Source organism: Hyperolius riggenbachi, chromosome 10, assembly GCF_040937935.1.
Source record: "Hyperolius riggenbachi isolate aHypRig1 chromosome 10, aHypRig1.pri, whole genome shotgun sequence".
NCBI classification, from domain to species: Eukaryota; Metazoa; Chordata; class Amphibia; order Anura; family Hyperoliidae; genus Hyperolius; species Hyperolius riggenbachi.
This window is the reverse complement of record NC_090655.1, coordinates 146,683,832-146,696,717: the sequence shown is the minus strand read 5'-3', so window position 1 is coordinate 146,696,717 and position 12,886 is coordinate 146,683,832. Positions and strand designations below refer to the sequence as shown.

Here is a 12,886-nt window from a genome sequence, read left to right as displayed (position 1 = left end):
CGCTCTGCACCACCCCTCCCAGATATTCACATCACTATCAACAGCACTACCATCCGCCCTACCTCCCAGGCATGCTGCCTTGGCGTCACCCTAGACTCTGCCCTCTCCTTCGGCCAACACATCCAAAATTTTACCAGAACCTGAAACTTCCACCTTCGAAACATCTCCAAAATCCGCCCCTTTCTGACCCCAGACACTACCAAGCTTCTCATTCATGCCCTCATCATCTCCTGCCTTGACTACTGCAATGCCGTACTATCTGGCCTCCCCTTAAAACGCATTGAACCCCTTCAATCAGTCCTGAATGCAACAGCTAGACTCATCAGACTTTCCCACTACTATACTTCCACTTCTCCCCTCTGCGAAGCCCTACACTGGCTCCCTATCAGCTTCAGGATCAGTTTTAAGGTTTTGTGCCTTAAGTACAAATCTGTGCACAAGACCTGCCCAACCTACATTTCTGAGCTCGTCAACAGATATATACCTGCCCGTCCCCTCTGGTCCTCCAATGATCTCCGCCTGACCTCCCCACGCATTTCTCATTCCCATGCACGCTTAAAAGACTTCTCAAGAGCTGCCCCCACCCTATGGAACTCTCTTCCACTCCCCTTCAGACTCGCTCCTTCCTTCAACACCTTCAAGCAAGCCCTCAAAACACATTTCTTTAAAATAGCCTACCCCACATCTACCACACTCTAACTCACTGTCAATCACCCTTTTCACAGTCCTACCTTATGTGTCCCCCCACCCTTTAGATTGTAAGCCTTGACAGGGCCTCCCCCCTCCCTTAGTGTGTCCTTCTTAATTTTACTACCCCAGCAATTACACCCTTCTCATGGACTAACTCGTACTTGTTTTGCCGGGTCTCTGTAAACCGCATTTTATACCCTGATTCAGAGCCGAGACAAGGTCCTCCAGCACCCAAGGCTGAGACACCAAAGTGCGCCCCTCCATCCCTGCCACCCGAGCCATCAAACACTGATTACTATTAGACTAAGAGGCGCCACAGGGCCTACAACCTCCCCAACACCTTAATATCTAGTTATCTGGCTTGCAGCCACTGCCATGTATCCCCTTTTCTTATTTCTTTCTGCTTCAAACACAATTAGGAATGACAGCTGAATGAATTCTGCGCCCCCTCCTACACTGCGCCCTGAGGCTGGAGCCTCTCCAGCCTATGCCTCGGCCTGGCCCTGCCCTGATTGTATGTATAACCTTGTGCTATGTTGTATAACCGTTTGCTACCTCTCTGTCTGTCACCCCTTGTTGCAATGTATGTATCCCTATTTATTGTCCAGCGCTACGTAATATGTTGGCGCTTTGTAAATACAATAAATAATAATAATAATAATAATAATAATAATTGTTAGTTTGGTTGAAAAAAGACACTTGTCCATGAAGTCCAACCAGAAAAAAATAAATAATTAAGCATTAGGTACTTTTCTCAACTGCACCCACACATAGCCCAGTTGATCCAGGAAGGCAAAAAAAAAAAAAAAACCTTACAAGGCTTGAGCCAATTAACCTTTAAAGCGGACCTGAACTCAGAACTTCCCCTTTGCTCTAAAAGATAAGTAAAAGCATAATAACCTTTACAGAAAAACATTTATTAGTTGCAGCTCACAGAACTCCAGCAATAAACCTGCAGTGTTTCTACTTCCTGCTTTCATGGAAGCAGACAAAGGGTTAACATCCTGTGTTTAAAAAGTAGCTGGGTCTGCTGTGACTGCAGAGATTCTTGTGCTGACACAGCTGAGAGATCAAATTATAATTAGGATTACTTGCAGTTGAGGGGGGGATTAGACAAGCTTTTTACTCTAAACACAAACAGGGTGGATTAATCTGTGTTTTCCTTGTGTCCTGTGAATGAGTTTAGTTCCACTTTGAGGGGAAAATCTTCCCGACTCCAGGTAGCAGTAAGATATAATACCTGGATCAACATTGCTAAGAATTAACTAAGAATTATAGCAACGGATGACTTCAATGCAAGAAAAGCATCCAAATCTCTTTTAAATGCAGATATAGAATTTGTCATAAATACTTCCTGTGGTAAAATATTCCACATTTAACAACTCTTACTGCAAAAAACCCCTCCCTAAATAGATGGCAAATAATTTTTTCCACTATACGCAGATCATATCTTTGTACAATGGAAGAATACAAAGAATGAAAACCGAGAGCCCAATATAGTGCAGTATGTCACGATAAATGGAGTATGACAAAACAATAACGAGTAATATACTCACAAGTCTGGGTTACCACAAAGGCAACCACTGGATGTGCAGGTGGGGAGAATTATAACCTGACCAAACTCAGGTATTAAGAAGTCGCTCTTTGTTGACAGGAAGATTGGGGATACACCCCTCCACCAAGGGTGGACTAGATCAATAGATAGTTGATGGTAACAGAGGCGCCAAATTAGAATAAAATGATTAAAATCAGTTTAAAAGGAGGGGGGTTGGTGGTTACCACCCTCAAGTATATAATGACCAGCCAATGAATCATTATATATAAACAATATAATTTATTGTAAAATCTATTGTAAAATCTCCAGGCATGCTAGCATGCCTGGAGATTTTACAATAAATGATATTGTTTATATATAACGACTTATTGGCTGGTCATTATATACTTGAGGGTGGTAACCACCAACCCCCCTCCTTTTAAACTGATTTTAATCATTTTATTCTAATTTGGCGCCTCTGTTACCATCAACTATCTATATATCTTTGTACAAGCATAGGGACAAAAAAATTATCTGCCAAGCTTTTGTATTGCCCTCTTGTAACGATTGTGGAATTCTTTCCATGATCAGCGCACAAGACGTACGCTGACACTGCGGAAATCCTCCACAAGCGTGTAATTTGAGGGAACCCAGCAAAAGGTACAATGCACCTGTAGAGGGAAATTCCTGTCGACAGGTGGAGCTGTGGAGTGCAGAGGAACAGCTCCTCTGCCCTGCCACAGACGCCAGACAGGAATTGTACGAAGGGAAGAAACGCAGGGCAAGATAGCCCTGAAAGAGAGAGATCAAAGCGACAGAGGGTATGTGTGTCCACCAAACTAGTCACCACCCTGCAACGATGAACACACAACCATGAAGACAAAGTGAGAAGGCAATCGCCAGAGATGGCGATTGCTAACAGCGACACAAGACCGAATAAGCACAGATAAGGAATGTATGTATGTCCACCAATCTAGCCGCCACCTGCGACGGCAGACACACAACAAAGAAAACCGAGTGAGAACGCAATCGCCTGAGAAGCGATTGCGAATGAGATTGAGCAAAGGGACAGATTGTATGTGTGTGCACCAAACTAGTCGCCAACCCGTGACGGTGCATACACAACAGCAGATATGAAGTAGGAACGCAATCGCGAGAGAGGCGATTGCCAGAGGTGACACAAGGCTACAGCAAGGCAGAACACGAGAGTAGCAAAGGCACAGCAAATCATACAATGAGGAGATAAGGAAAATAACAAACGGTAACTAAATGCGAACACCGCACCCATTCGCAACAGTGCACGCGTTTATGCGCGGTCTCCGCATGTTAAGCACAACAGAGACAAGCACGCCTAACTAACCACGACAGACAAACATGAAACAGAGGACGCGAGCGCTTGCTTAACGTTACCTCACCGAGCCTCCAGCAAGCGTTCGTAGCAGACAAGACAGATACACCAAAACAGGAATAAGCGAGAGATAGGATCCACAGCACTAGCGTAAGAGGCTAGTGCGATCCAGGAAGACAGAACAGAAGGATCCACAGCACTAGCGCAAGGCGAGTGCGATCCAAGTACAGCAAGAGAGATGGAGATCAGACGGATCCACAACACTAGCGCAAGGCGAGTGCGATCCTGACAAGACAGGTCAGATGAGATAGCTGGTAGCAACCACTGCTCCAGCTATACTCCAAGAACAAAGATCAGAACGACTTCCTGTCGACCACCGCTGAGACAGGACAATCGCAACAGACACACAAAACAGATATGCAATCCTAACTGCACTAGGGAATCTGCCTAGTGCAGTTCCAGGAATTACTCTAAACTAATATTCAAACAATGAGCAAGGCTGACACTCCAAGAGTGTTCCACAGGACTAACCCTTATGACCAGCCAAGGACTCTGGAAAACATAGCTCTTTATACTGCCAGTCATCAAAGGAGGCAGGTAGAGGATTTGCATAACGAGTGTATGCAAATTCCTCAGCAGCAGAACAGATCAGAAACTTGTAATGGAAAGACAGGTTTCTCTTGCAGAGACCTGCAGCCCACAGACTAGAGGAATGTTCAAACAGCTGTCTGCCAGTGCATACAGCTGAGCGGATCATTACAGTACCCCCTCCTCTAGTTTCGGATTCCAGACGAGCCTCTAAACTGATATTTGCAAAAGACTCTAACTGAAGACTCATGAAGGTCGGGGCAGCCCGACAAGGCGCAATTCCAGAATCAGCCCACCCGAAACCGACCTCATCGGAAGGAGAAGCCACCGAAACATGCCCATCAGCACCACAAGTCTCAGCGTAACACCTATCAGTACTGTGAATGCCAGAGAAGAAGCCATCGACACCCACCGAGCCATGCCCACCACCTTCCAAGGATCGTCCAAAAATACCAAACCTGCCACAATACCCATTCGAAGTGTCCCTTTCCACAAAGCACCCACTGCTGATCTCATCCAAGGTACCAGGAAATATTACTCTCAGGATCTCCCAGAACACTTTGAAGCTCCGCAGAGATCCCAGGAGGGCAGAACGATCACCAGGCTCACATGGAGAACTATCAAGAACCCCTATGGAAACAATGACAATTCCGGATTCAGAATTACCAGGACAAGCATCAAGAACAGGGCCTTCAGGGACCACCTCTGGGCATGCAGGCAGGCAGGCAACATCAGAACAGGTTTCCACCGAGGGAGCATCTGAGCAGGCTGGCAACCGAGACACACTTAGGCTTTCTGGGTCACAGAACACATCGGGGTACACTAGCCCAAGGGGAACCTCAGGACACGTCGAGGAACTGCCAACCTCAGAGTCTGTCACGACAAGACCAGAACCGGGCAGAGAATCATCACGAGCAGTGATCACAAGCACTGGATTTTCAAAAGAAGGCTTGGACTCAAACCTAGAAATCTCTGTGACAATAATATCATCATTGACTACATATGAGTGAAGCTCCACCAGAGCTGCAAAGGTAGTCAGCACAACAGCAATGCCTACTGAAGTGGGCAACACTTCAGAAGGACTTGGGGGGCAGGAGACATCTCCTACAAGTTCTGCACCCTTTGGGAGGAACTCGGAGGTCTCCAGGACATCAGACAAGACCTCAGGAACATCATTTTCCAAGTTTTCTGAGAAGGATTCTGAACTATCCATGTTACAGGGCAAAACTGGAACTTTATTTTGTGGACAGGGTAGATGTCCCAGGGAAGGTTCCACCATAAACTGAGACTGAATTTCATCATCATGAGTGGAATGTACAGGAATATTTACTGGAACACACACTGACTCCCTAACTTTAATCTCACTGCACCCAGAATTCTGCGTAGCAGTCAAACTAGCTTGCAACTCCAGAACTGCAGAAAAACAGGTGAGTATAGTAGCAATACCTAGACCTCTAGGGACACTGCAGGAGACTCTAAACAAGGCCATATTAACTCATCCAGAGTACAGGGTGAAGAATCAGCATTTTCCTCAGAACAAGAAAGGGACTCACAAATGTCAGTGCAAGTGGAGATCATGTTTTCATTCATGGTACAGGGCAGATTCAGAGAAAGCTTCTCTGGGCAAAGCAAAGAGGCTTCAGCATCAGATTCGCAAAACCGAAGCGCTGTCTCACTCTTAGATTCGGCTAACAATGTTAAATCCGAGGAGTCAGAACACAAAACTTGCGAATCAAAAATCGCTTTAGGTTGTGAAACTGACGCTTCCATAGCGCAAACCTCCGCGATCTGCGGGGCAGACTGTAAGGCGTTCAGGACAGAAACACTGGAGCAACTGTCACCAGGCAACGGGCCCTTACAGGTGTGAACAGGGTGAGAAATAGCGACAACATCAGGAAAAACTTTATTAGACATATTAATTTTACTTTTGATGCTGCATAATTTAGGAATTTTCCCCATACCAGGATCACAGATGGAAGATCTTAAAGATCTGTCTCTAAATGACAAGGGGTCCCACACATCCTTGAGAAAACTGGCACATTCATGCTGATCACAATCTGCAGGAATATCAGAGAAACAGGCATCAGATCACAGAGATTCAAACTGCACGCAGTCAGGAGAGAATCCTCCAGGATTCGCACAGGAATCAACCACAGTGGCACACCCACTCATTTCAGATCGCACAATGTCACGACTCACATGCTTTACCCCAGAAAGGCAGGAACAATCATCCGACAACGATGTCTCTTTATTGGAATCAATTGATTGGTGTGTGTGCAACTCATCCAAAATCGTCTGCCATACATAAATCACCAGATCCACATCACCCTCGTCACATTCATCGGAATCAATCAAAAGGTACATAGAATCGAGACAATCATTCAAGACATCTTCGCTTTTTGCGATGTAAAAATCGCAAAAGGCTTTCCAATCAAAATCAAATTCCTCCATCAAGGCCCCAATGTCCCATGAGGCAAATGGAGGTTCAAACAGGCCAGTATCCAGATAATCTCCATATGGATGAAGTTCAGAAACAAGAACAGATTTTTTAACAGCTTTAATATAGTGTGCGATCCTAGCTATAATAGGATCCACATAAGCTTTTGATTGGGACAAAAAACCCAGAGACTGAGCAACATCATGGTAAACATCATTATCATACTGAATGGTTTTGCACATTTCAGACTTGACAGAAATAACCTCTTTATTTGTGGTTGCTAGGGGCAACGAATCTTTTGGCTGACAAGCCAAATCAGCAGATTGGCCTGCAAGCGCCAACTCATTAACATATGGTAATGACACAGAAATGTTGCATAACCTAATCTGATCAGCGTCATGCACTGCAGGAAAAAACTCATCTCTGGTTTCAGAGTCCAGTATCTTAAACCTCTTAAAGACACAGGACCCATATTTGACCAAATCGTACAAATCGAAAATTCCCTCTACACTGGGAATTTCGGTTTGGGCTGGTCATACTGTAACGATTGTGGAATTCTTTCCGTGATCAGCGCACAAGACGTGCGCTGACACTGTGGAAATCCTCCACAAGCGTGTAATTTGAGGGTACACAGCAAAAGGTGCAATGCACCTGTAGAGGGAAATTCCTGTCGACAGGTGGAGCTGTGGAGTGCAGAGGAACAGCTCCTCTGCCCTGCCACAGACGCCAGACAGGAATTGTACGAAGGGAAGAAACACAGGGCAAGATAGCCCTGAAAGAGAGAGATCAAAGCGACAGAGGGTATGTGTGTCCACCAAACTAGTCGCCACCCTGCGACGATGAACACACAACCATGAAGACAAAGTGAGAAGGCAATCGCCAGAGATGGCGATTGCTAACAGCGACACAAGACCGAATAAGCACAGATAAGGAATGTATGTATGTCCACCAATCTAGCCGCCACCTGCGACGGCAGACACACAACAAAGAAAACCGAGTGAGAACGCAGTCGCCTGAGAAGCGATTGCGAATGAGATTGAGCAAAGGGACAGATTGTATGTGTGTGCACCAAACTAGTCGCCAACCCGCGACGGTGCATACACAAAAGCAGATATGAAGTAGGAACGCAATCGCGAGAGAGGCGATTGTCAGAGGTGACACAGGGCTACAGCAAGGCAGAGCACAAGAGTAGCAAAGGCACAGCAAATCATACAATGAGGAGATAAGGAAAATAACAAACGCTAACTAAACGCGAACACCGCACTCATTCGCAACAGTGCACGCGTTTATGCACGGTCTCCGCGTGTTAAGCACAACAGAGAACTAACGCCTAACTAACCACCGACAGACAAACATGAAACAGAGGACGTGAGCGCTTGCTTAACGGTTACCTCACCGAGCCTCCAGCAAGCGTTCGTAGCAGACAAGACAGATACGCCAAAACAGGAATAAGCGAGAGATAGGATCCACAGCACTAGCACAAGAGGCTAGTGCGATCCAGGAAGACAGAACAGAAGGATCCACAGCACTAGCGCAAGGCGAGTGCGATCCAAGTACAGCAAGAGAGATGGAGATCAGACGGATCCACAGCACTAGCGCAAGGCGAGTGCGATCCTGACAAGACAGATCAGATGAGATAGCTGGTAGCAACCGCTGCTCCAGCTATACTCCAAGAACAAAGTTCAGAACGACTTCCTGTCGACCACCGCTGGGACAGGACAATCGCAACAGACAAACAAAACAGATATGCAATCCTAACTGCACTAGGGAATCTGCCTAGTGCAGTTCCAGGAATTACTCTAAACTAATTTTCAAACAATGAGCAAGGCTGACACTCCAAGAGTGTTCCACAGGACTAACCCTTATGACCAGCCAAGGACTCTGGGAAACATAGCTCTTTATACTGCCAGTCATCAAAGGAGGCAGGTAGAGGATTTGCATAACGAGTGTATGCAAATTCCTCAGCAGCAGAACAGACCAGAAACTTGTAATGGAAAGACAGGTCTCTCTTGCAGAGACCTGCAGCCCACAGACTAGAGGAATGGTCAAACAGCTGTCTGCCAGTGCATCCAGCTGAGCGGATCATTACACCTCTGATGTATTTATACATATTGATCAGGTATCCCCTTAGCCATCTTTTTTCCAAGCTAAATAAACCCAGCTTGTCCAACCTTTCTTAGTAACTGAGACCTTCCATCCCCCTGATTAATTTAGTTGCCCTCTTTGTACCTGTTCTAGTGTGTTAATGTCCTTCCTATAGTGTTGTGCCCAAAACTGTATTCCATACTCCAGATGTGGTCTTACAAGTGATTTATACAAAGGTAGTGAGCATCTCTTGATTTTACTTCCCATTTTATGCATCCCATAATTTTATTTGCTTTAGCTGCTGCTGCTTGGCATTGAATAGGGATGTTTAACTTGGTATCAACCAGTATCCCCAAGTCCTTCTCCAAGGCTGATGTTCCCAGCTGTAAGCAATTTATCTTATATGTTGCTCATCCACATTTGGATGTGCCAACATCCATGTTGGCACATTCAAAGTGCATGACCTTACATTTATCTACATTACATTTATGTCTGCTCATATAGCCATACTGTTGAGATACTGTTGTAAAATGTCATTATCCTGCTTAGTGATTATAATTCTGCATCATTTTGTATCATCTGCAAAGACGGCAACATTACTCTGTATTCTATCCGCAAGATCATTAATAAATAGATTAAAAAGGATTGGACCTAGTATTGATCCATGTGGGACCCCACTGCTAAAAGTTTCCCATTTTAAATAGAACCCGTTTAGCACCACTCTTTGCTTTCTGTCGCTCAACTAGTTCTCTGTCCACAAACACACATTTTCTGCTAGTCCCAGTATCCTCAGCTTCTGCACCAGGCTATTGTGGGGAACAGTGTCAAAAGCCTTTGCAAATTCCAAGTATACTACATCTGTAGCTTTTCCAAGATCTAAATGTGCATTCTCCACTTCATAAAAACTGAACCTGTTTATGAGACAAGACCTTTCTTTTGTAAACTCAATCTGATGACCTGAAATGTGATTATTCTGTGCTATAAAATCATGTATAGCATCTTAGAATGCCAGTTTACACAAAACCGATGTTAACCAAAGTTGTTCCCTTCTTAAATAAGGGAAAAACATCAGCTTTACACCAGTCATAGGGAACTGACCTGCTTGAAAGAGAATACAGGTAGTCCCCAGCTTACGAACGCCCAACTTACGAACGACCCGCCAATAGTAACCCCCGCCGACCCGCCGCGATGACATCACGCAGCCGGGGACTACCTCTTGTGCCCCCTTTTCTAAAGCAGAGTATGCGCAGCAGAAGCGACTACAAGCCTCACCTCATCCATTGCGGCTCCAGGCCAATCAGCAGCGTCCTCTCTCCCCTCAATGTTCCTCCCAGCGGCTTCCCTAGCGTTGCGTAATGACGCAATCAAAAAGATCCCCCGCGGCTCCTTCTGATTACGTCATTACGTGACACTACTAGTGAAGCCGCTGGGAGGAATGGTGAAAGGATTAGGTGAGACTTGAAGTAGCCTCTGCTGCGCATACTCTGCTTTAGGGGGCACGAGGAGACACAAGGAGACATAGAGGGGGCAGAGATGACACAGAGGGGGACACTGGAAGCACAGGGGACAGAGAAGGCACAGCGTCCCGTCTTAGGAACGGATTCCGGTTAAGAACGAACCTACAGTCCCTATCTCGTTTGTTAACCGGGGACTACCTGTAGTACAAAATAAGGTAATGTGCCCTATCGATGACTGAACTCAACTCCCTTAATACTCGGGGGTGGATGCCATCTGGGTCAGGCACCTTATCTATCCTGACTTTATCTAAGCATCCCTTCACACCTACCTGTAGCACCATTGAATACAGCAGGGGATGAACACTGGGGATTGTTATTTATTGCATGGATACCAATAAAGGTTACTTTTTATACTCTGTATTGTGTTGAGCACCATTGTAATATATTGTGTAGGTATAAAATACCTGCAGCAACTAAAAGTATTTAACTTGATGTGCCCATTCTCGCAATTGCTGGCCACCAGTACCACCATTTTCAATTTTTGAGGTGGGTGAGGTCAGCACATAGGCGTCAATTCACCAGAGAGGATTTACTAAGAGAAAAAAAGTAGGTAGTTTATCTCATGAGGTATTTTAACACTCTGGAGTCAATTCACCAGTGTGAGAGGACAGAGAGAAAAGTGTTCGATAGCAGGGGATAAGGGAGAGATATGCATGAGGAAAGTGTGAGAAAGCAGAGAGTTAGGTAATCGGTATTAATGATCTACATGGGATACTTTTCCTCTCTGTAAGCTTGAAAGTGAAGCATTGTGGGTAGGAGGCGGAGTTTTACCACTACGTGACCAGAGTATTCCCGCCTTTTACTGCCGGATCATATCATAAATCATATCACGAGTGAGTCTGAACTTCTTCACCACCTCTGTCTCAGTAAAATTATCAAGAACTGTTCTCTCACGAAAAATACGAGGGGCGATTAAAAAGACCCTCCTCCTGCGCCTTCATCTCCTCATAATAGAAGCAAGCTCTAAGGCGTAGTGCACACCAGAGCGGTTCGGCTGCGTTTTGCGATCTGCTTGCGGCTGCGGATACGCTTGGGTAATGTATTTCAATGGGCTGGTGCACACCAGAGCGGGAGGCGTTTTGCAGAAACGCATACTCCCGGGCTGCTGCAGATTTTGGATTGCGGAGGCGTTTCTGCCTCAATGTTAAGTATAGGAAAAACGCAAACCGCTCTGAAAAACGGCACTTCAGAGCGGTTTGCCAGGCGTTTTTTGTTACAGTAGCTGTTCAGTAACAGCTTTACTGTAACAATACATGAAATCTACTACACCAAAAACGCTTCCCAAAACCGCAAAATGCTAGCTGAAACGCTACAGAAAAATAAGAAAAAGCGTTTCAAAATCTGCTAGCATTTTGCGGATTTGCTAGCGATTTTTGGTGTGCACCAGGCCTAACAGAGTCAGCTCAAAAGGCTCCATCTTCCACAGCAGCAGCTGCTGTGTGAAAACCACGATATCTCCAGGTTCATTCAGGATAAAGAGATGAAAAAATAACGAATGGCCACACCCCCTTTCTTCCCTGGTGAATTGTGATTTGGAGAAAAACTAACTACTAACTATCACTTATTTATCTCATACTTATCTCACATTTATCTCTTGCATTTCTCTCTGTCAATATTTTCCCCTATACTTCTGGAAAATTGCTATTTGCAGACATCACAGGAGGTAAATTACCTCCCAAGAGATAAATAGGTTGGTAACCTCTGGTGAATTGACACCATAAACTCTGAGCTTCTGTTACAACTCAACTCCTTGAGTAAGAATCTATGAATGTAGACTCAGCTCCAGTAACTTGTTCATGGGAGGTTCATACTCACATATACATTGCCCCCACTGGAAGTTATAAACATCAGAACTGGTGCCTGCACTGCCTTGCAAAAGCCTGAGTGGGTACAGAACTTTACATGCTGAGCTATCTATGTACACAAACCACAGTACAAAACCATTGCAAACTTGATCAGCAAACATTGCATTTTTACCACACAGTTGTATTGTATTTACAATTTTCAAGTATGTATACAGAGGCTCTTAAAGGGAAACCGAGGTGAGAGTGATCTGGAGGCTGCCTTATTTATTTCCTTGTAAACAATGCCAGTTGCCTGGGAGTCCTGTTCATCTTCTGGCATATGTAAAACCCTGGAGCAAGCATATGGCTAATCCAATAAAACCTGAGTCATATGCTTGTTCATGGTCTATGGCTAAAAGTATTAAAGACATAGGATCAGCAGGACTTCCAGGCAACTGGTATTGTTTATAAGGAAATAAATATGGCAGCCTCCATATCACTCTCAGCTCGGGTCCTCTTTTAGCTGTCACAAATAATATTTCTATACTTTACAATAATGCTTGTTAGTGAATTGATGCAAATGTGAAATGTCCAGCTCATTTGAAATTTCACTTTAAAGCCGACCGGCATTTGGCAGAAAACATATTTGCCTTTTTTGTAATCTGATGCCCTCTTCTACCCTAAGTTTCTTTTGTGACTGAGCTCACTGACCCCTCGCCTGTGTTGCCCAAGCCAAAGTAAAAGCTGTATTTCGGTTGCTTGGTTACTGTCACATCTGTTTCACTCCACTCCAGTTCGGTGGTGCATTCTGGGTACACATGGGCATGCACTGTGTTAGTATAGTAGTACACTGGCTGTCTCCAAGGAAGTTAATGGATAATAATAATAATGAGTATTTACAAT

The 12,886-nt window shown here is 44.9% G+C and overlaps 1 protein-coding gene across 2 annotated transcripts in view; it reads right to left on the bottom strand.

The window, feature by feature from the left end:
- The window catches only part of BMPR1A (bone morphogenetic protein receptor type 1A), a 348,175-nt gene that overhangs the window by 28,122 nt on the left and 307,167 nt on the right, over nucleotides 1-12,886 (bottom strand). The window lies entirely within an intron of this gene.